This window comes from Giraffa tippelskirchi, chromosome 7 (assembly GCF_054371585.1).
Source record: "Giraffa tippelskirchi isolate mGirTip1 chromosome 7, T2T-mGirTip1v1.2.pri, whole genome shotgun sequence".
In the NCBI taxonomy this organism is placed as follows: domain Eukaryota; kingdom Metazoa; phylum Chordata; class Mammalia; order Artiodactyla; family Giraffidae; genus Giraffa; species Giraffa tippelskirchi.
In genome coordinates, this window is record NC_137281.1 from 158,763,744 (window position 1) to 158,787,971 (window position 24,228).

Below are 24,228 nucleotides of genomic sequence, written 5' to 3' on the forward strand. Positions count from 1 at the left end.
CCCAGGTTTCCTGCACTGCAGGCGGGCTCTTTATCAACTGAGCTACAGGTGAAGCCCCCCCAAGGTTATCCTTAATCCTGCTCAACATAAGTAGCTCAATTTTTGTGTTGCTTAAAGAAAAAGAAATGCAAAAAAGCAAAATGGCTATCGGAGGAGGCCTTACAAATAGCTGTGAAAAGACGGGAAGGGAAAAGCAAAGGAGAAAAGGAAAGATATATCCATTTAAATACAGAGTTCCAAAGAATAGTAAGGAGAGATATGAAAGCCTTCCTCAGTGATCAATGCAAAGAAATAGAGGAAAACAAGAGAATGGGAAAGATCAGAGATCTCTTCAAGAAAATTAGAGATACCAAGGGAACATTTCATGCAAAGATGGGCTCAATAAAGGACAGAAGTGGTAGGGACCTAACAGAAGCAGAAAATATTAAGAAGAGGTGGCAAGAATACACAGAAGAACTGTACAAAAAAGATCTTAATGACCCAGATAATCACGATGGTGTGATCACTCACCTAGAGCCAGACATCCTGGAATGTGAAGTCAAGTGGGCCTTAGGAAGCATCACTATGAAAAAAGCTAGTGGAGATGATGGAATTCCAGTTGAGCTATTTCAAATCCTGAAAGATGATGCTGTGAAAGTGCTGCACTCAATATGCCAGCAAATTTGGAAAACTCAGCAGTGGCCACAGGACTGGAAAAGGTCAGTTTTCATTCCAATCCCAAAGAAAGACAATGCCAAAGAATGCTCAAACTACCACACAATTGCACTCATCTCACATGCTAGTAAAGTAATGCTTAAAATACTCCAAGCCAGGCTTCAGCAATACATGAACTGTGAACTTCCAGATGTTCAAGCTGGTTTTAGAAAAGGCAGAGGAACCAGAGATCAAATTGACAACATCCACTGGATCATCGAAAAAGCAAGAGAGTACCAGAAAAACATCTATTTCTGCTTTATTGACTATGCCAAAGCCTTTGACTGTGTGGATCACAATAAACTGTGGAAAATTCTTCAAGAGATGGGAATACCAGACCACCTGACCTGCCTCTTGAGAAACCTGTATGCAGGTCAGGAAGCAACAGTTAGAACTGGACATGGAACGACAGACTGGTTCAAAATAGGAAAAGAAGTTCGTCGAGGCTGTGTATTGTCACCCTGTTTATTTAACTTATATGCAGAGTACATCATGAGAAACGCTGGGCTGGAGGAAGCACAAGCTGGAATCAAGATTGCCGGGAGAAATATCAATAACCTCAGATATGCAGATGACACCACCCTTATGGCAGAAAGTAAAGAAGAACTAAAGAGCCTCTTGATGAAAGTGAAAGAGGAGAGTAAAAAAGTTGGCTTAAAGCTCAACGTTCAGAAAACTAAGATCATGGCATCCGGTCCCATCACTTCATGGCAGATAGATGGGGAAACAGTGGAAACAGTAGCTGACTTTTCTTTCTGGGCTCCAAAATCACTGCAGATGGTGATTGAAGCCATGAAATTAAAAGATGCTTACTCCTTGGAAGGAAAGTTATGACCAACCTAGATAGCATATTAAAAAGCAGAGACATTACTTTGCCAACAAAGGTCCGTCTAGTCAAGGCTATGGTTTTTCCAGTGGTCATGTATGGATATGAGAGTTGGACAGTGAAGAAAGCTGAGCGCTGAAGAATTGATGCTTTTGAACTGTGGTGTTGGAGAAGACTCTTGAGAGTCCCTTGGACTGCAAGGAGATTCAACCAGCCCATCCTACAGGAGATCAGTCCTGGGTGTTCATTGGAAGGACTGATGTTGAAGCTGAAACTCCAGTACTTTGGCCACCTGATGCAAAGAGTGGACTCATTGGAAAAGATCCTGATGCTGGGAAAGATTGAGGGCAGGAGGAGAAGGGGACGACAGAGGATGAGACGGCTGGATGGCATCACTGACTCAATGGACATGGGTTTGGGTAGACTCAGGGAGTTGGTGATGGACAGGGAGGCCTGGCATTCATGGGGTCGCAAAGAGTCGGACACGACTGAGCAACTGAACTGAAGCCAAAGCCTTCATTCTTCTTGACTATCCTCTTTCCCTCGCCCTCCACAACCAATGCATCAGCATGTCCTCTTTCCGCTACTTCAGCCTATATCCAGAATCTGACCACTTCTTACCACCTCCATAACCATCATCTCTCACTGGATTACCATGTTTGTGTCCTGGGGTCAAGACTCTTTGTTTCTGTGGCTTCCTTGGTGGTCCAACGGCTAAGACTCTGCACCTGCAACACAGGGGGCCTGGGTTTGATTACTGGTCAGGGAACTAGATCTCATGCGGCACAACTAAGATTTTGCATGGCACAGCTGAAGCTCCTGCCTGCCGTGACGAAAGACCTGGCACGACCTGAACAAACTTAAAACCAAATTTTAAAAACCTGCTTACTTCCTCCCAATATCTAGATTCCCTCCTTCTACAGTGATAGAATTTTTAGCAGAATTTAGATTTTCTAACAGTTTTTGCAGCTTGGTGTAGCCAAGGGGATATAAGCGGAAATGTCTGTGTCGCCAAGAGGATATAAGCAGAAATGTCTATGGAACTTCTAGGAAGCTCCCTTAAGAGATAGCTGTAAGGTACCTTTAATGGCTTTCTCTTTATCTTTTTCTCATCCTGCTTCCGGCTAAACAGTTGACTCTTTAACCCACAGATAGGCAGCCTTAAGTTTGCTCTGTTCTATCTGCATTCGTGCCCTAGATAAGTCCTTAGAACACTGACTTGAAAATTTTTTGATTCCCTGACAACTTGGCCAACAAAGCTCCCATCAACCTCTAGATTCAGACCTCTGAACTGATGAAGGAGACAGAAACCACCTTTGACTTGGTGTTAGCTGTGACTCTTTGCGACCCCACGGACGGTAACCTGCCAGGCCCCTCTGTCCATGGAACTCTTCAGGCAAGGATACTGGAGTGGGTAGCCATTCCCTTCTCCAGGGGATCTTCCCAACCGGAGGACTGAATCTGGGTCTCCCGAATCTCGGGCAGATTCTTTACCATCTGAGCCACCAGGAGATCCCCACCTTTTACTTAAAGCATCTCTTATTTGGGGGCTTCCCTCATAGCTCAGTTGATAAAGAATCTGCCTGCAATGCAGGAGACCCCGGCTCAATTTCTGAGTCGGGAAGATCCCCTGGAGAAGGGATAGGCAACCCACTCCAGTATTCTTGGGCTTCCCTGGTGGCTCAGCTGGTAAGGAATCTGCCTGCAATGCGGGAGACCTGGGTTCGATCCCTGGGTTGAGAAGATCCCCTGGAGAAGGGAAAGGCTACCCACTCTGGGATTCTGGCCTGGAGAACTCCGTGGAGAATTTCTCTTATTTGGAGAACACTGTCACTGCTGAACTTCATTCAAGACAATATGCCTTCTTTTTCCCCTGATCCCGCTCTCATTCCCTTTTTTAAATTTTTTTTTTAAATAAACTATTCTCCCCATGGCATCAGCCAGAAATGACTCCAGCTTGGACCAAGTTGCCCTTACGGCCAAAGCCTCCCAGGGGCTTCCCGGGTGACTCCATGACAGTCTCATCAGGGCCCTCTCCAGATCTGTCTGGGCTTCCATGTCCTGCCCTCCCAGCTCCTCCGCCGCCGTCGTATCTGCTCTCTCTTCTCCCCACTGGCCCTTCCCAGACGCAGTGGCCACTCTCTGGCTCACAAGCACACTGCGGCCACAGGGCTGTGCGCTCGCTGCCCCGTCCTTCGTCCTCTCTCACTCTTTCGCAATTTCCTCAACTCAAGACGGTACTCAGATGTCACCCTGTTTATCAAGCAGGCCTTTTCTGATACCTAATCTAAACCACCACCGCCACTGCCAGCAGGATATTTCTCATAAAAATAGAGGTTTTCAACTTCTTTAGAAAATGCAAGTGCCCTGACAAGGCTGCGCCCAGTTTTCACAGGGCAGCGAGACTTGAGCCAGGAATAGCATCCTGGTGGGTGTTCAGAAGCCTTCAGTTATTCTTCCCATGTAATTTCTATTTGTACTCTGTCCCCATGCCTTGACATGAACAAAGGATGTTGTTTATTTTATGTAAACGACTATGCAAACTTAGCTTCAAGCATCACCACCAGCCGCCCCGTCCCATCCCCAGCCCAAGTTGGGTGGTCATCCTTCTAAGCAAAACTCTAAAGTTGCTGCTGCTGCTGCTAAGTCGCTTCAGTCGTGTCTGACTCTGTGCGACCCCATAGACGGCAGCCCACCAGGCTCCCCCGTCCCTGGGATTCTCCAGGCAAGAGTACTGGAGTGGGGTGCCATTGCCTTCTCCGTCTAAAGTTGCTACTGGGTAGAAATTAGGAGGCATAAGCATCTGTGTCCCCCCCCCGATTCCCTGTTGTCTTGTATCCCCCTGCTTCACTAATTCACAATTTTGACTGGCTGTTCAAGACATGATGGCTTAGAGTATTTAGTTCTCCCAGATTTACAGGGGAAAACTTAAAGATTAAGAAGCTTTTTGACACCCAAAGGATTGACTCTTCAATAGTGGAACTCAAGAGACAGTCATTGCATGTGACTTTCTATATCTGATGCTCTTAAGGCTGAGTTCTGTCACCAGATCATTTTATGAGGCCATATGGCTCCTTCCTGCAGAGTTGTTTGATTTGGTTCAGAGCCCAAGTCTGTTTTCTTTCTAAATGTCAAAACAGACCAACCAGGTTTTGAACATGTGGAGAGCTCGTTGCAAACAGATTAATCTTTCCTAGTAGGAGATTTAGCCTTGTGTGAAAGAACTATTTCAAACAACTAAAAGGTGAGTTGCATTATTGAGCTGGTGAAAGCTATACTTAGAAGTTACTAAAGACAAGTGCTAGTTCAAGTGAAGTTCAAATTCCTCGAAGTGAGTAACATAAGAAGTTTAGGTAGAGCTTGGTAGTGCTCTGTTACACACTTATATCAAGTTTGTATTAAAGGAAAGTGTTGGTGTTTCCATGTCAATTTTACCATGTCTTTATAAACATTTCCAAAATCAAATTTTTGGAAAATGGCAATCAAAACTGAATGAATGAAGCTCTTGGATTTTTCTTTTACTAGTATGTTCAGGATTAGGAATGATAAAATAATTTCATTCATTCATCCAAAATCAGGCAACAAACATTTATCCAGCCATACCAGTAGCTGTTCTGGGCACTAAATTCAGACCAGTGGACAGAAGAGCCAAGTCTCCAGTCTCATGGAGATTATAATCTCACCGAGCAGAGAGTCATGGGAGAGACGGTAAACAAGTAAGTGTACGAGATGTTGGGTCACAAAGAAAAGTGCCCACGAAGCAGGCCGGGCGGGGTTTTCTTCACACTTACATCACCAGCATCTGAAGGGGCTTAAGAGGATGAACGGATTAATGACTTAATCTGATAAACTCTTAGAGACAGAGAATTTGCTGTGCAGCCCATGGAACTTGGCCTCTGAACCAGGCCTTGGTTCACCCTCCCACAGACAGAGGCCTTGTGTGTTGGCTGCAGGTGATTCCCACATGGAACAGCCTTAAGAAACAAAGCCCTTTATACGGCTTCTGCTTGCAATCCCTTCCCCCCACACACACACCCCCCGCCCTGGCCCCGTATACCAAGGGCTACAGAGAGACTTATCTCCTCTAAAAAGCGCAGATTCTTGTAAAGTTGAGAACTTCCCAGTTTATCTAAAGCAAATTAGACCTTCCCTTAGAACAAAGACGGTCTGGATGGGAAGGGTGTCTGTAATTCTCGTGTTTCCTAAGAAGCTTTCTTTGCTCCTCTCAGTGCCCCTCTTGGGGAGGCGATCCTTACCCGGGCTCCCTGTCCTTTTCCAGGGTGTCTTCACCCATCTGGCCATGCACAGTAGCTGCTAATTGCTTCATCCAACAAAGTCAGCACTTCTTGTTTACAGATCCTGTGCTGTGTTGGCAGTTTGGCTGGTCTTTCTCTCTCTTCAGTTCCAGGAAGATGGTATCTTTGCTTGTAGACTTTGCTTACCCCGAGTGGAAATGGAAATCAGCAGACATGCCCGCATGCTGAACCCAATATCTGTGTTAAAAATCATAAAATACAGTTTTACCCTTGGCCTTGTCAGGAACCTCTAAGACCTTTCCAAACCACAGTCTCTGAGATATCAGAGGATAGAGTTGTCCCCCCATCAGATCAACCTAGGAATCGTGGGAGAGCCGAAGCTAGTGGGGGGCCAAAGGCCGAGAGAAAGAAGAAAGGGGGTGAGCTGATTCATGACAAATGAATCTCAGAGGCAAGACTAGACTTCCTGAGGTCAGCAAAGTTGCCGGGATGCATCGCGATTGCCGTGGGCTAGGGTCACTTTTCCTATGGGGTCTCCTTCCTCTGTTAAATAATGTCACCAATTGTATTTCTTGACTGTGTTGGTATAAGGAAGACTATAATCCAAGCATCATGAGTGTAGATTCATGAGGATTTGTTCTTCTTATTAAAAACAAAATTAAAACAACCTTGTGGGCCCCTACAAGTATTGGGGGGTTCTAGACACTGCTTCTGGTGCCCAGTGGAGAATTCAGCCTAAGTTGGTGCCTTAGCTCCTTTGCTGTTTTTTCTAGACCAATATCCTGGGCGTCTAGTAACTTCCTATGTCCACTGCCTGTCCTGCCCTTGGACCTCATAAGGGCATCTTGGCCAGTCACGGAGTAGGGGAAGAAGTCCTAAACCAGGGGGCTTCCTGTGTCCCCTGCTCCTCGCCCCGTGAGACCTGGTCTCAGCTGCCACTTCTGCACTGAAACTGCCCCTATTGAGGTCATTAGGGGCCTCTAGGTTGTCAGAACTCATGAATGATGGTCAATTCCCACATTAATACTTTAGACCTTTCTAAGACATTTAACACCATTCCTCCACGTAATTAGCTTTTATTGAGTGCTCACATGTTTCAGGCTGTGTTCCAGATTTCAGAGGCACACTTCTCAACTAAACAGAAAAGGCTGCAGCTCTCATAGGGCCTTCTGTGTCGTAGGGAATCCAGATGAATAAACAGCAAGTGAAATTTGTCTGGGGATGCTCTAGAGTACAAAGGCCCCTAACTGGAACTTGAGAAGTCAGGAGCTGCTTCCCGAAGCAGTGAAAACTTGACCTAAGACCGGGAAGGTGAATATAATGTCACCTGGTGATTTGGGAGCAGCACGTTCTAGGTGGAAAGAGTAAATTCACACACGGCTGGTGATAAGAGGACCAACTGCACACACGAGGAAAAGGAAGTGACCCCGCAGAGCAGGAGCCTAGGTGGCATCAGTGGCGAGGAATCCGCTTGCCCATACAGGAGACACAGGAGACACAGGTTCGATCTCTGGATCGGGAAGAGCCCCTAGAGGAGGGAATGGCAACCCACTCCAGCATTCTTGCCTGGAGAATCCCATGGACAGAAGAGCCTGGTGGGCTGCAATCCATGGGGTCACAAAGGGTCAGACGTGACTAGCGACTGAGCACTGGGGAGTTTGCTCTGGGAGGTGCCCTGAGCACGTTGGCATCGTAGGCAGATGACTCTGCTGTCAGTGAGGAGAATGAATTAGAGTGGGGTGGTCTGGGGGTCAGAGAGCCAACAGGAGGCTGTGGATGGGATCTGGACAAAAAAGGTAGTTTCTGAGCCAAGGAAGAAGCAGAGGGGATGAAGAGAAGTGGACAGATAGAAATGACTCCATTTGCAGGACTGTGTGACAGACTCGATTCGGATGCAGGTGGGGAAGGATGGCATCCATCTGGGTTCTTAGTGGCAGAAACCGAATCCTCCTTTCTGGTTAAGCAGAACGAGTTCTGTTAATATGATATTAGGAAGCAGCACAATCTTCGGGAGGGCTAGAAAGCCCAGGTTAGAAGGCTCACTGCCAGGAGCAGAGTCTCCCAGTGTACACCGGTCATAGCACTGCCGGAACAGATTCACAGCTGCTTCTGGCTTTGTCCTGTAAGGCTAGGCACGTGTGCTAAGTCACCTCGGTCGCGTCTGACCCTCTGTGACTCCATGGACTGTAGCCCACCTGGCTTCTCTGTCCATGGGATTCCCTAGGCAAGAATACTGGAGTGAGTTGCCATGCCCTCCTCCAAGGGATCTTCTCAACCCAGGGATCGAACCCACATCTCTTAAGTCTCCTGCATTGAGAGCCAGGTTCTTTACAAGCAGTACCACCTGGAACCAGACACCAAAAACTTTACCCCAGAAGAGCCAGATGCCTCCATACTTATGATTGCCACAAGAGGCTACTCCCCTCTCCCAATGGCAAAACCCAGACCTGAACCCAAGTCATAGTCCATCAACAGAGGAATGGATCAAGGAGATGTGGTAAATGGATATACAATGGACTATGACTCAGTCTATAAAAGGGAATGAAATTCTGCCCTGTGCAGCAATGTGGATGGACCTAGAGAGTATTATGCTCAGTGAAATTAGCTAGATAGAGACAAATACTGTAACACATCACTTATCTGTAATGCACATGGCAAAGCAGAAACAAACCCACGGATATAAAGAAACAAACTAGTGGCTACCAGTGAGGAGAGGGAAGGGGGAGGGGCAAGATGGTGATAAGGGGTGAAGAGATGCAAACTACTTTGCATAATATAGCAACAAGGATATATTGTGTAACACAGGGAATTAAAGTCATTATCTTGTAATGACTTTTAGTGGGGTATAATATGAATCACATTGGAAGGACTGATGCTGAAGCTGAAGCTCCAATACTTTGGCCACCTGATGGGAAAAGTCAACTCATGGGGAAAGACTCTGATGCTGGGAAAGATTGAAGGCAAAAGAAGAAGGGGACGGCAGAAGATGAGATGTCTAAACAGCATCACCGACTCACTGGACATGAATTTGATTAAGCTCTGGGAGATAGTGGAGGATGGGGAGCCTGGCATGCTGCAGTCCATTGGGTCACAAAGAATCGGACACAACTTTAGCAACTGAACAACAACACAGTTGAAACTAATATTCGATTGTAAATCAACTGTACTTTCAATTAAAAAAAATAGAACTGAGGCCTGGCTGACTCTAGACAGCTTTCTCTTTTCATAGACCACCGTCTTCTCATCACTGAGACTGCTGTAGCTGGGACTGTATGTCTGGGAGATTAACATTTCTCAGGATAATTAAACATCATCCTTCACAGGAACTGAAAAGAAGAATCCACTCAGCCCAAACAAGCAAAGTTAGCAGGAAATCCAACCTCGAGACAGTAATTTTAGGGAACAAGAAGGCATGAGTCACGATCCAAAATAGAAAGACTAAAGCGTGGGATTCTACTTACGCCAAAATAGATGCAGCGACTCAGTTTCAACTGTAGGATGTGGGAGGGAGAAGGTCTGCTGAAAGTTAGGCTGTCTGGAGAGAAATGGACATCCTAGACATATTGAAATAATTACTTTCTAATGCTCCCTCTTTGAATAAAAGCTATGACAAACCTAGATAGTGTATTAAAAAGCAGAGACATCACTTTGCCAACAAAGGTCCATATAGTCTATGGTTTTTCCAGGAGTCGTGTATGAATGTGAAAGTTGGACCACGAAGAAGGCTGATCATCAAAGAAATGATGCCTTCAAACTATGGTGATGGACAAGGCTCTTGAGAGTCCCTTGGACTGCAAGGAGATCAAACCAGTCAATCCTAAAGGAGATCAGTTCTGAATATTCATTGGAAGGACTGACGCTGAAACTGAAACTCCAATACTTTGGCCACCTGATGGGAAGAGCTGACACGGTGGAAAAGACCTTGATGCTAGGAAAGATTGGGGCAGGAGGAGAAGGGGGCAACAGTCAGGATGAGATGGTTGGATGGCATCACTGACTCGATGGACATGAGTTTAAGCAAACTCTGGGAGATAGTGAATGACAGGGAAGCCTGGTGTGCTGCAGTCCAGGAGGTTGCAAAAAGTCACACATGACTTAGCAACTGAACAACAAAACATTTTCTAATTAGTGCCTGAAAGAGATGTATGTGTCTATTTAATAAATAGACATATTTATTCTACCCTTAGAAATTCTACATATTTATTCTACCTACATATTCTACATGTTTATTCTACCCTTAGAAAAGTTGTACTTAATAATTTATGCCAATATTGAACTCACTCAGAAAATTAAAATTTGACCTTACTTGGCTTCCCTGGTGGCTCCGTGGGAAAGAATCCGCCTGCCAATGCAGGAGTCACAGGTTTGATCCCTGGTCCAGGAAGATCTCACATGCCTCAGAGCAATGAAGTCCGTGCACCACGACCATCAAGCCTGTGCCCTGGTGCCCACGTGCCACCAGAACTGACCCAAATGCCCAAATGCCCCAGAGCAGGGCTCCACAATGAGAGGCCACCCCAATGAGAAGCCCACACACCACGACTAGAGAATAGACCCCACTCCCCACAACTAGAGAAAAGCCTGCACGGCAGTAGAGACCCAGCACAGTTCAGTTCAGTTCAGTCGCTCAGTCGTGTCCGACTCTTTGCGAACCCTGACTCTTTGGCCTCCCTGTCTATCACCAACTCCCGGAGTTTACCCAAACCCATGTCCATCGAGTCGGTGATGCCATCCAGCCATCTCATCCTCTGTCGTCCCCTTCTTCTCCTGCCCTCAGTCTTTCCCAGCATTAGGGTCTTTTCAAATCAGTCAGCTCTTCACATCAGGTGGCCAGAGTATTAGAGTTTCAGCTTCAGCATCAGTCCTTCCAATGAACACCCAGGACTGATCTTCTTTAGGATGGATTGGTTGGATCTCCTTCAGTTCAAGGGACTCTCAAGAGTCTTCTCCAACACCACAGTTCAAAAGCATCAATTCTTCGGTGCTCAGCTTTCTTTATAGTCCAACTCTCACATCCATACATGACTACTGGAAAAACCATAGCTTTGGCTAGACCGACCCTTGTTGACAAAGTAATGTCTCTGCTTTTTCCAAGGCAAACCATTCAATGTCACAGTAATCCAAGTCTATACCTCAAACAGTAATGCTGAAGTAGCTGAAGTTGAATGGTTCTATGAAGACCTACAAGACTTTCAAGAACTAACACCCAAAAAAGATATCCTTTTCATCATAGGGGACTGGAATGCAAAAGTAGGAAGTTAAGAGATACCTGGTGTAACAGGCAAATTTGGCCTTGGAGTACAGAATGAAGCAGGGCAGAGGCTAATAAGAGTTTTGCCAAGAGAATGCACTGGTCATAGCAAACACCCCCTTCCAACAACACAAGAGATGACTCTACACATGGACATCACCAGATGGTCAATACCGAAATCAGATTGATTATATTCTTTGCAGCCAAAGATGGAGAAGCTCTACACAGTCAGCAAAAACAAGACCAGGAGCTGACTTTGGCTAACATCATGAACTCCTTATGCCAAATTCAGAGAAAAGCCTGCACAGCAATAGAAACCCAGTGCAGCCAAAAATAGAAATAAATACATAAAATATTTTTAAAAATTTGACCTTAATTTCTACATTTTTATATTACAAAATATTCCACTGACTCTTCCAAGTTAAAGTTATTCCAAAGCACTCTTACTATCCACAATTGTAGTATGAAAATAGAGTAGCTTGACCAATTCTTTGAGCTATAAGAAACTGAATTTGATAGATTCAGTTCAGTTCAGTCGCTCAGTCATGTCCGACTCCTTGTGACCCCATGCACTGCAGCACACCAGGCCTCCCTGTCCATCACCAAGTCCCGGAGTTTACTCAAACTCATGTCCATTGAGTCGGTGATGCCATCCAGCCATCTCATCCTCTGTCGTCCCCTTCTCCTCCTGAAACAGAGCAAGACCGTATGGTCCTTGCCCACCCCTCACCATGTTCTCTGCCTGCCTTTTGCCTGTGGATAACTTTAGTCAAAGAATAAGTTTAATCAGAGAAGTGAGAAATGCTGAAACAAAGGAAAACAGTCTCAGGAGATTAAATAATAATGTGGTCATTAAACACAGTCAAGGACCTTTAGTTCTTTCTCAAGGTCTATTAGATCATATTTTGAGCCACATCCTGTGAGCTGGCTCTCCTTGCAGTCCAAGGGACTCTCAAGAGTCTTCTCCAAAACCACAGTTCAAAAGCATCAATTCTTTGGCGTTCAGCTTTCTTGTCAGTCCCCAGATATTATCTGCAGTCATTATTTGGGCTAATATTTTCCATAGGCAGCTTGTGCATCAGGAACTGAGCTTTGAACTTTACAATTTCATTTAATTCAAGTAACAATCCAAAGAGGAAAGTACGATTATTATCCTCATTTTACAAAAAAAGGGAATTATACATTTAGAGAGGTTAAAATCTTGTACCATATAACTCAGCTACTATGTGGGAAATTGAGATTTAAATCTGTGAATAATTAATGTATTGTAATTTGAAAGGATTATTCACCAGAACAATGCCCTTTTCACGTGAACCCAAGCCTTTAAGTTCCAAAGTGGCTGAAATCAAGCTGCACAAAAGTGATTCAATGTATTACTGAGTTCTGGACATGAAGATGAAAGGTCTTTGTAAAAGTGACATCTTAATAAACTGTTCTAAGAGTCAGTCTCTCTAGGGGGCACATGGAGACCTCATTCTTAATCACTATGATTTACAGATAACTTGCCTCCCTGTCAGACTGTGAAAGCCATCACAAGGAATCAAACCAACAGACTCCAAAGGGCGTACCTTTCCAAAAACAAAGTCAGAATTCACTCTCACAGTCTGGACTTGCAATTAACCTGCACCACCTTGTCACCCTGGGCTGAAAAGTAAAGTAGTGAAAGTGCTAGTTGCTCAGTCGCGTCTGACTCTTTGCAACGCCGTGGACTGCAGCCCACCAGATTCCTCTGTCCATGGGATTCTCCAGGCAAGACTACTGGCGTGGGTAGCCATTCCCTTTTCCAGGGGATTTTCCTGACCCAGGGGTTGAATCCGGGCCTCCTGCATTGCCTGCAGATTCTTTACCATCTGAGCCACCAGAGAAGCCCTGACTCTGGGCTGAGCTGTGGATCAAAGGTGACTGCATTTGTTTGGAACCAAGAAATGGACTTTACCAAGCACCATGATTTCCTTAGGCCATCTAACGCCATCTGACACACAGATACCAAAACTTGTTTCCAGCCCGATGGTTGAAAACTGAAATGAACTTTTGAAGATGTGGAGAGCCAAGGTACATTCAGCTGTGTCTTCATAACAAAGATCCTCAGTTCAGCCTGATGGTAGTGACACTGTGCTTCACACTTGGCAATAAACCTTCCTGGGCCCGCCTGACCTTCTTAGCACAACAGTAGCTCAGCGTCATTTCACTCAAGGACTTCTGATGACTTTTTTGAATCATATGGCAGATGACCCCCATTAAAATCAGAGGTCTCTGTATACTTTAAAAACAACAGCAAAACCCATCTTCAGCCTTGTATGGAGAGTTCCCTGGTGGCGCAGTAGATAAGAATCCACCTGCCAATGCAGGGGACACGGGTTCAATCCCTGAGCCGGGAAGATTCTGCACGGCGAGGGGCAGCTCAGCCCCTGTGCCACAACTCCTGAGCCCAAGCTCTAGAGCCCATGAGCTGCAAGTACTGAATCCCACGCACCTAGAACCTGTGCTAGAGAAGTCACTGCAAGAAGCCCGTGCACCCCTACAAAGGGTAGCCCCCACCCACCTCAACTAGAGAAAGCTTGTGCACAGCAAAGACCCAGGGCAGTCAAACATAAATAAATTAAATTTTTTACAAAGACTCCTATGGGATTTGAGGGATGTTTGTTCTCAAGAAAACAGCATATTGCCACCCACAGCGACAAGAGTGACAAGATGGTATACACATCTACCCACCGGGAGGGCAAACTCATCTGCCTCTCAACCCAGTGAAAGGCAGCAAAGTTCTTCATCCTTAATAATCACCGTAATATACTCACAGGGGGATCAGATTTGCCTCCCATAGAGCAGCAGAGAGATTCTCAAGTTACTCCTGGTGGTTTATCTTACAAGGCAGAAGTTGGAATTCAGCAAAGGCTTTCTAACATTGATTCTGTTCCACTAATCAACAGGCTAAGATTCGTGCATGCCAGATTCGATGCTAATATTCTAAATTATTCAAACATGACCCGAAAATAATACCATGCATTCCCACAGATCCTGCTCTGGTGATTCTCAGACAGAGGTGAAGTAGCTCTTGTCTTAGGCTGCCTGGGGGTCCAGGGTCTTCAGTGAGTGGACTGCCTTCTAACAACACCCTGTAATCTGTCAGCTTCACAGCACTGTTTAAAAGCACCACGGATCTGTTTAAGAAGAAATGGTCCAAGGGACATTCTAACCACCTCATTCTCTACAGCAAACAGTTTCAGCCCAGACTTTTCTACCACAATCTAGATTTACATTCCTTACCTTGAGGAGAAAAATAGCTTGAACAATATAAGATGTTTAGGGACACCATTAACCTGTCCTTGGCCATTAGGAATGCTAATAAAGATCTTGCACCATAATCCCAATTGCAAGAGTCAAAATCTTTGGATGGAACCTTCAAGCATGTAAGAAGATAGCCATGGAAATCCAGAGTGGGGTTTTTTATGATTCGATTTCTTTTTTATATAATTTATTGATTTTCAATTGGAGGATAATTGCTTTACAATGATGTGTTGGTTTCTGCCACACACCAGCATGAATCAGCCTTGGTATACATATGCCCCCTCCCTCTGGAACCTCCCTCTCACCTCCCACACCATCTCACCCCTCTAGGTTGTCACAGAGCACCAGGCTGAACTCCTTAAGCTCAATACAGTAGTAATTTGAGACGGAAAACGGGAGGGGGGATCCAGAGTGCTTTGTATCCCACATCCCTTTTTCCTTTTTAAATAACTGATTAATAACTTGCTTCCATTCATGGATTTAGTGTAGTAGTGCTAGTCACTCAGTCGTGTCTGACTCTAAGCAACCCCACAAACTATAGCCTGCCCGGTTTCTCTGTCCTTGGGATTCTCCAGGCCGGAATACTGGAGTGGGTAGCCATTCCCTTCTCCAGGGGATCTTCCTGACCCGGGGATCAAACCCGGGTCTCCTTCATTGCAGGCAGACTCTTTACCGTCTGAGCCACAGGGAAGATCAGTACTGAGTGATGCAGTGGTGATTAAAAAGGAAAACGGGAGGGGTGTCCAGAGTGCTTTGCATCCCCATGTTCCTTTTTCCTTTTTAAAATAACTGATTAATAACTTGATCCCATTCATGAATTTGCCATATCCCAAAAAACAAACAAGAGAAAACAAGCCTTCCTTCATATATGTATAAAATCTTTTTTTAAGAACTATGGGTCTTAAATAGGAAGGTTGTAAAGTAACAGATGACCCCACGAGATAATATTTGTCAGAAATAGGGTTGCTGCTCAGTTAGCTACTATTCAAGCTTAGTTTACTGCTTTCTCTAAATGCCATCCTGGTGTCTTGCTAAATCATCAAAAATGCTTGGGCAACGTCAGCTTCATTCTGACAGACATAACTCCTTTGAGTTATGATTTAGTGTAAGGTCCTTGGCCAAAGGGAGATTTTTTTCTACAACTTTTATAGAAGTAAAACTGTGTTGATGACATTTTTGGTGTCTTTCATCTAAGAATCCATGTTGTAAATTCCTCTTAGGATGTAGGGACACAAAAACTTGTAATACCCACAAATTAGTTTATAATGAAACATCCATATGTTTCTCTGCTTTTAGAAAGATGAAAAGGGGATGGGATCATCAACCACTTTCCTCTTTCTAAAGCAATTATTTTCCCATTCTCCTGAACGATTCCAATTTTTTCTTTTCTTTTTATGTAACTGTCTTGCATGTATTTATATAAAAAACATGTTTTTATAATATATGTGCATGTGTTTTATTATGTCACTGTAAATCCTATCTATAAAAGGATCATTTATTTGCATACATATGATAAATACATACCTAAATATCACAGATCTGTGTTGTGTGTGTGTGTGCACGTGTGCTCAGTCATGTCCGACTCTTTGCGACCCTGTAGACAGCAGCCCACCAGGCCCCTCTGTCCATGGAGTTTTCCAGGCCAGAGTACTGGAGTGGGTTGCCATCTCCAACTCCAGGGGATCTTCCCGACCCCGAGATGGAATCTGTGTTGCCTGCCTCTTCCGCACCTCCTGCACCGGCAGGTGGATTCTTTACCACTGGGGAAGCCTATACGCGATGAATAAACACACATGCATACCTAGACACAATGGCGAGCCCACCAGACGCACGCCGGAAGCAGACTGCAGAGAATAAACACACATGCATACCTAGGCACAATGGCGAGCCCACCAGACGCACGCCGGAAGCAGACTGCAGAGAATAAACACACATGCATACCTAGGCACAATGGCGAGCCCACCAGACGCACGCCGGAAGCAGACTGCAGAGAATAAACACACACGCATACCTAGACACAATGGCGAGCCCACCAGACGCACGCCGGAAGCAGACTGCAGAGAATAAACACACACGCATACCTAGGCACAATGGCGAGCCCACCAGACGCACGCCGGAAGCAGACTGCAGAGTCCACTCTGCCGCCAGCCTCAGGTGAGCTTGAGGAGGGAGTGAGGGTGCTCTGTGTCCTGGCCTCCTTGACCCCCTCTGACGATCTATTGCAGTGTCGCAAGTCACCCGCAAACAATGGTTTAAAGACAGTAACGGTCAGGTTCATGACTTAGGAATCTGGGGCTGACTGAGAACAACTAGCCAGCTGGGGTGGCTTTTCCCAGGGAAGTGTCGGGAGACGCTCTGAGCTGTCACGACTGGGGAGGCGCTGCTGACATCTAGTGAGCAGAGCCCAGGGAGGTGGGGGACGAGCTGCAACACCAGGACCGCGCCCACGGGGAGGGCCTGTCCGGTCTGCGGCTGAGAAAGCTCCCGATAGGCAGTTCTCTTTGGAGGTCCCTCGTACAGTTGCGATTAGCGGGCCGGGGGACTGAGGTCATCCTGTGGCTTCTTCACTCCACGTCTGGTGCGTGGGCTGGGAAGCCCCGAAGCGCTGAGGACTGACACAGCTGCTGCGCCTCGGTCTCCCTTTCTCTCTCTCTCTGTAGTTACGCTGCACGGTTTCCCCACGGGGCAGCCTTAGGAAATCCACGCTTCTCAGCTGAAGCCTGGCTGAGGCTTCCCGAGCGAACGCCATCAGGGGTGCCTAGAAGCTGGGTGGCCTTCGGAGCCCAGCCTTGGGAGTCCTTCACTGCCACTCCTGCAGGGACAAAATAACAAAGATACCCTCCCCCCGGCTGTCCAAAAGGAAGGAGGGGAGAAGCACCCCCAGTCTGGCAGTGATGCAGCAGGTCCGATCTGGGAAAGCCAGCTAAACCCCAACATTCACATGAAGATTCATATCCTCATAACAAAACCCCAAGGCTCCAGCTTTCACTCAAACACCACTTATACCGAGAACTATGAAGATCTCAAACTTAATGAGAAAAGATGATCAACAGATGCCAACACCATGATGACACAGATGACAGTAAAGGTTAACTGACAAGGATTATACATCACAAAAATGCTTCAATAAGCAATTATGAAAACACTTGCGACAAATGAAAAAGCAGGACGTCTTAGTAAAGAAAATGAAAATACAAAGAAGAACAAGATGCATATTTGGGAACTAAAGATTATAAAAGCCAAAATTAAAATTTTAAAGTCAGTGAAAGGGCTAACTAGAAAAATGGAGGAGGCAGAGGAAAGAATCAGTGAGACTGAAGAGACTTAATTTGAAAAACAGAGAGAAAGCAGATTGAAAAAAGTGAACAAAACCTCTGAGACATTTGGGACTACAACAAGTCCCAGAAAAAGAGAAAAAAGAAAAAACAGTCTAACTTGATTCTCAGTGTAGGTAGAGGAAATATTTAAGATGATGGAGAGCAAAGAGCTGGGAAAAAAAGGAAGGTTTTTGCACTCCTGGTGGCTCAGCTGGTAAAGAATCCGCCTGCAATGCCAGAGACCTGGGTTCGATCCCTGGGTTGGGAAGATCCCCTGGAGAAGGGCATGGCAACCCACTCCAGCATTCTTGCCTGGAGAGTCTCCATGGACAGAGGAGCCTGGTGGGCTACAGTCCATGGGGTCGCAAAGAGTCAGACATGACTGAGCGACTAACACTTCACACTTTCAAACTGATAAAATGTTGATACCAGTAGACTGTGATGCGTTGTGTACCTAATACCTAGACTAACCACAAAAAAAAGCTGTACAAAGATATACGCTCAAAGACACTATCAATAAAAACAGAATTCCAAAAATGTTCAAGCCAAATGAAACCAGGGAAAAAAAAAGTTGAATTTATTGCTCACTTTACAGTAAGGGAAAGGTAAGCTGGTTTGATACAGTCTCTCTGAGCAGAACAGAAGTACTGATGTTCTACCAGCTTTGGGGAAGCACAGAGTTCATTCACGGATTTGGGAGACCTGCAGAGGTATAACAGGTTGACATCCTCTGTAGAAGCATGGTCATGTGCTGATTGGTTAGCAGTCCTGGTATGTTTACCAGGGTGAGTCCATCACTGATTGACTTTTAAAAGTAAAAGACTAACTGGTTAGTTCACTGAGCACTGACTGCATGTTCACTGAGAGGTGGGTGCTGCCTTGATCTATGGGAACAGGTTTAAAACTGATGCCAGAAGCCACTTGCTATAAAAATTCCATCTTAAGTTTGTAGGCATTTTTTTTTTTATTCTCACTAATACTGTCATTTGAAAGTACGTATTTTAAACCTTATTTCTAAATTTGCAAGTCTTTTTACCCTAGTAAAAGCATATCTGCTTTTATCAAAGTAGGATAAGAAATGTTTATGAAAAGAGATTAGGACATATTTTTTCTTTTTCCCTGCTCATGACCAACCATCCCCCTTCTTCTGCTGGCAGTATTCATTCCTCCACCACATCCATCCATCATATCTTTGGAGATATTTTTTGCTTTCCTACAACACACCTGTGATCCTGATGAGAGCTATCAGTCTCCTAGCCAGAGTGATGGACGTGTGATCCAGGCCTAGCCAATCAGAACACCACACTTCCTTGCTTTGAGTCATGTCCACGAATGAACTTGAGCTGGGCTCATCAAAATCCTTCCTCTGTCATAGCACCCCTGGACCTTCATTACATGGATGTTGACTGTGAGCTCCTTGAAGGCAACGACTACGTCTGATTCACTGATGTATACCCAGTGGAGATCATAATGCTGGCATCTATTGGGTGCTCAGCAAACGTTTCTTGAATGAATGAGTAAATGCATGAATGGGTCATGGGTCAATAAGTGAGTATTCAGCTATTGTTTATCAAATAAATGTAGAAAACTCTTAGGAAGAGTTTGGGGGAAAGTCCCCACCTCCCCACCTTTCCCCAAGAACCCCCTTCCTGTCACAGTTGTTAGAATGGTGAGTCCCAGAATGGTGAGCTCAAGGGGGGAAGTCCAGACTGCTGAGCCTGGGGGACACAGTCAGGTGTGTTGTCCGAAGCAGCTCTGTAGCTTCTGCAGACACGATGGCTGGTGCCCAGGTTGGCCCCATATTCATATCCATTGGTCATTCTGAGCATGGGTACAACTGCTCCTCTAAGAACTCTCAAGCAAGTAAAGGAGTGGTAACATCCATGGTCAGCTGGATAGACCTCAGGTGTCAGGGAATCTCTGGGACTGACGGCGGCCCAGGCAACTTTGGCTGTGCTCCAGGCAGGCTGGAGACAAAGGGATCTGAGATGACGAGTATCTTCCTAGGACCCTGAAAAAAAAAGTGAAAGTGCTAGTCACTCAGTCGTGTCCCACTCTTTGCAACCCCATGGACTCTGCCAGGCTCCTCTGTCCATGGGAGTCTCCAGGTCAGAATACTGGACTGGGTGCCATTCCCTTCTCCAGGGGATCTTCCCAACCCACGGATCAAAGCCAGGTTTCCTGCACTGAGGAAGGGTACTTCCTTCAGATGTAAAGAATCCACCTGCAAAGTGGGAGATACAGGAGATGGGGATATCATTCCTGGGTTGGGAAGATCCCCGGAAGAGGAAATGGCAACCCACTCCAGCATCCTTGCCCAGAGAATCCCACGGACAGAGGAGCCTGGCGGGCTACAGTCCAAAGAGTCACAAAGGGTCGGACAGGACCAATCAACTGAGCAGAGCACAGGTGCTGGAAAGCATCGATCCAACAGGAGTCAGTCACTTGGTCTCTGGTACTGACTTTGCTACTTCTTCATCCTATGATCTTGAGCTCAAAACCCAGAGTCGGACAGCTTCTAGATGTCGAGACTGAAACATTGCTGCAGTCTCCAAGACTACTGCTGTGGGCAGAAACCATCCTGTCTGAGCGTGATGGCATTCCTTTCCTCCAGCCTCTGGTCTCCTCCCCCAGTGAGTGAAAGCCTTCGACCACTCAGAGCCTGTTCACTTTAGAAAGCATCAACTGCAAGGCCATCACCTGGTGAGAGATGCTACTTTAGCATCGACTGGGCACCTCAGTGACCGCCTGGCTCCAACAGGAAATGTCTCTGCACTTAGGATCTTTCCTTCAGATCATTTTGCATGAACTTTTCTGAAGATGATATATAGAATATGTATCTTTGTTGAATTTTCATAAAATTTTCTGAATGTGATATACATAGCAGTATTACTGGCAGGGTAATTATGGAGGATTGGGACAGTCTTTCATGATGTATTTCAATGAATAATGATGATAGATAGGAAGAGTGTTCATATTTTATGATCTTGGTTCCAGATGTAATTATAATTAGGAACTAATGAGGCTGACAGAAATGTATTTAAGTCAGTGAAGAAAAATGGAGTCCACAGACTCCAGCCCACTCTAGACATTATTAAAATAGTTTTTCTTAGAAAGGGCTGAGTTAAAAGCCTTATCATCTTTACATCTTTCAGATACATACAAAATATACAGCAAAATATTTTTTTTAATTTCTGAACAAATGAGTTGCTTGTTGGAAGAAGAGGTTGATGTTATTGTTCAGTCATTAAGTCGTGTCTGACTCTTTATGGCCCCATGGACTACAGCACACTACACTTCCCTCTCCTTCACCACTTTCTGGAATTTGCTCAAACTCAGATCCATCAAGTCAGTGATGCCATCCAACCATCTCATCCTCTGTCGTCCCCTTCTCCTCCTGCCTTCAATCTTTCCCAACATCAGGGTCTTTTCCAATGAGTCAGCTCTTCACATCAGGTGGCCAAAGTATTGGAGCTTTAGCATCAGTCCTTCCAAAGAATATTCAGGGTTCTTTCCCTTTAGGATTGACAGGTTTGATCTCCTTGCAGTCCAAGGGATTCTCAGGAGCCTTCTGCAACACCACAGTTCAAAAGCATCAGTTTTTTGGCATTCAGCCTTCTTTATGGTCCAGCTCTCACATCTGCATGACTACTGGAAAAACCATAGCTTTGACTAGATGGACCTTTGTCAGCAAAGTGATGTCTCTACTTTTAATATGCTGTCTAACTTTCCTTCCAAGGAGCAAGCATCCTATAACTTCACGGCTGCAGTCACCATCTGTGGTGATTTTGGAGCCCAAGAAAAGAAAATCTGTCACTGCTTCCACTTTTCCCCATCCATTTGCCATGAAGTGATGGGACTGGATGCCATGATCTTAGTTTTTTGAATGCTGAGTTTTAAGTTTTAAGCCAGATTTTTCACTCTCCTCTTTCACCCTCATCTCCTTAGTTCCTCTTCACTTTCTGCCATTAGAGTGGTATCATCTGCATACCTGAGGTTGTTGCAGACAGAAGCAAGAACTACAATTCCACAGCCTCCAGAACAAAAACCACAATCACAGCAAGAAGAAGGTGTGGTGTCACACATTTTTAGAGAAAAAAAAAGAATTTTCAGCATAAATAAAATCAATTCTTAATTTTGCAAATGAGAAGACTGGAGGTCCATATGGATGAGGTCCTTATGTAAGTTGCTCAGAATCAGACAGCTAATCAGGGGCTGTCAGATTACACACGAGTCTCCACATATGATGTCTCTCCATCTCTATGTATCTAGAGCTAGATTTTAATATCTATCCCGATACTCAATATCTAGTAGATATCTCTATCTACTCCTCCACTATTTTCCAAATTTTAGGAAGTCATGATTCCCAACTTGTGCTATACATACCTGCCAACTTACTATTGTCTGCTTTCTTTAAATCAGCTCATATTTTCACTTAAATTTCTTTAAAAGCACCATATCACTAATGTAAACAGAAAATCAGTATCACTTGCCATAAACGGGTGATAAAAACAACTCTTTTACATCTGCGTGCAGGTAGACATTTACTTCCCAAACTTTGTGAAACTCTCCCAATATCACAATCCTTAAAAGATCAGGAGTCACTGGTCTAAGATAAAAGTTATCATAAGATACATGTGCAGCCTTTAAAAAGTGACATGTTGAAATATGAAAAAAAATGCTTTTGATTACAATATCTTCCTTTTTCAGCTCAGGCAATTGGCTATTGGCTTCTAGAAGTGATGGCCCTTGAAGTCCTCCATTGTATAAGGCAGGGGAAGTAAGTCTTGGGAATAAGCTGTTGCATAAATAGAACCCAGAGTCAGGAAGGTATTTCTGGTTGGCACAATCCCAACTCTACCTCTTGCTAGTTGTGCGATACTGGCCTAGCTTTTTAAAAATTATTTTTGATTGGCATACAGCCGCTTTACACTGCTGTATTAGTTTCTACTGTACAGCAAAGTGAGTCAGCTATACGTATACATATATGTCCTCTTTTCTGGATTTCCTTCCCGTCGAGGTCACCACAGAGCATTGCCCAGAGCTCCCCGAGCTATGCAGTCGGTCCTGTTTCAACCACAGTAGTGCCCGTGCGTCAACCCCAGTCTCCGAGTTCACCCCACCCACCCCGCCTCCTCTGGTCCATGTGTGTGCTCTTGATGTCTGTGTCTCTATTTCTGTTTTGCAAATAAGATCATCTACACCAGCATTCTAGACTCCATACATAAGTGTTAATATGCAATATTTGCTTCTCTCTTTTGACTTACTTCAGTCTGTGTGACAGTCCGTGTCTCTACAAATGACTCAATTTTGTTCCTTTTCACGGCTGAGTAACAGGGGCTTTCCTGGTGGCTCAGACGGTAAAGAATCCGCCTGCAATGCGGGAGACCTGGATTCAGTCCCTGGGTTGGGAAGATCTCCTAGAGGAGGGCATGGCCACCCACTCCAGTCTTCTGGTCTGAGAATCCCATGGACAGAGGAGCCTGGCGGGCTACAGTCCACGGGGTTGCAGAGAGTCGGACGTGACTGAGAGACTAAGCACTCAGCCCAGTAGTCCATACTGTATATGGACCACATCCCCTTACCCATTCCTCTGCCGATGGACACTTAGGTTGCTTCCTTCAATGTCTCGTGAAACATTTAAAATGAGAGGTTTTCTTGTTTTAAAAAATGGAGACAATCGGTGCCTTTCAGGGCTATTCTGAAGATTAAGGAGGAAATATGCATATAGCAATTAGCGTGGCACGAAGAACACCATGGACTCTCAGTATTGGGACTAAATGGTAAGCTGGGTTTTTTCTGTTTTCCCATTTCTGGAAGCTGACGTCTTCAAGGTCTTTGTAATGTAGTTCCAACATGAAAAGCAGTGGGGGTCTCTTCCAGCGTTAGGAGTTGCAGTCAGTTTTTTATCTCATCTTTTCAGACAGAGAAGTGAGCCATAGGATGGGTCCACTCTGTGGTCCTAAGTGGTGAAGGCAGCTCGTGTGTGTCCTGAGAGCTCAAGCTCCCAAGGCTCTCCCCGCGCCGCTCACCAGGGCAGCTGAAGAGGCTGCAAACGCTTTGACACTCACCCCTTCTAACAAGAGGTGATTCCCTGCCCCCTCCCCTTAAAGCTGGCTTGCCTCTGCGGTTACCTAATGGAAGCTGGAGTGAGTGAGGCTGGGCCAGTTTCCTGGCCCAGATCTTCAGAGACCGGTAGCTTTCATTTCCTTTTTCTGCAGTTACTCATTCTGAGAGCGGAGTCTGCCCGTGAGCGATCAGACGGCCCTGATGGACGGGCCACATGCAGAGTCTTGAGACTCCATGGCAGGGAAGAATGGCCCAGTGGAGTCCCCACTTCTAGCCATGCCCCCCAAGGCCCCAGATATGTGAGAAAAGACTTTTTAAACCCTCCAGAGAAAGGCAGCCACCAGCCTAACACCAGCACCACCCCCGTCAACGCCCGAGGAGCAGAATAATCACCAAACACAGCCTGACCCAAATTCCCAACCCAGGGATTGTGAGTTGTTGTTTTTTTAATTTACTTTTATTGGGAGCTTCCCAGGTGGCTCAGTGGTAAGAATCCAGCTGCCAATGCAGGAGACACAGGAGACGTGGGCT

General features: G+C 45.4%; 1 protein-coding gene across 10 annotated transcripts in view; it reads left to right on the plus strand.

Moving 5' to 3' along the window:
* GPR65 (G protein-coupled receptor 65) overlaps nucleotides 1-24,228 on the plus strand; it is a 92,692-nt gene that overhangs the window by 58,872 nt on the left and 9,592 nt on the right. For 6 of the 10 annotated variants that reach the window (XR_014059512.1, XR_014059508.1, XR_014059509.1 and 3 more), the window contains 2 exons: nucleotides 5,098-5,235; nucleotides 5,876-6,442. The exons of 1 other annotated variant lie outside the window; for it this stretch is intronic. The gene's annotated coding sequence lies outside the window, so the exon portion shown is untranslated. Of the gene's footprint in view, nucleotides 1-5,097; nucleotides 5,236-5,798; nucleotides 6,443-10,870; nucleotides 11,392-24,228 lie in introns of those variants that run through there. 3 more of the 10 variants (XR_014059515.1, XR_014059517.1, XR_014059519.1) reach the window with 2 other exon arrangements.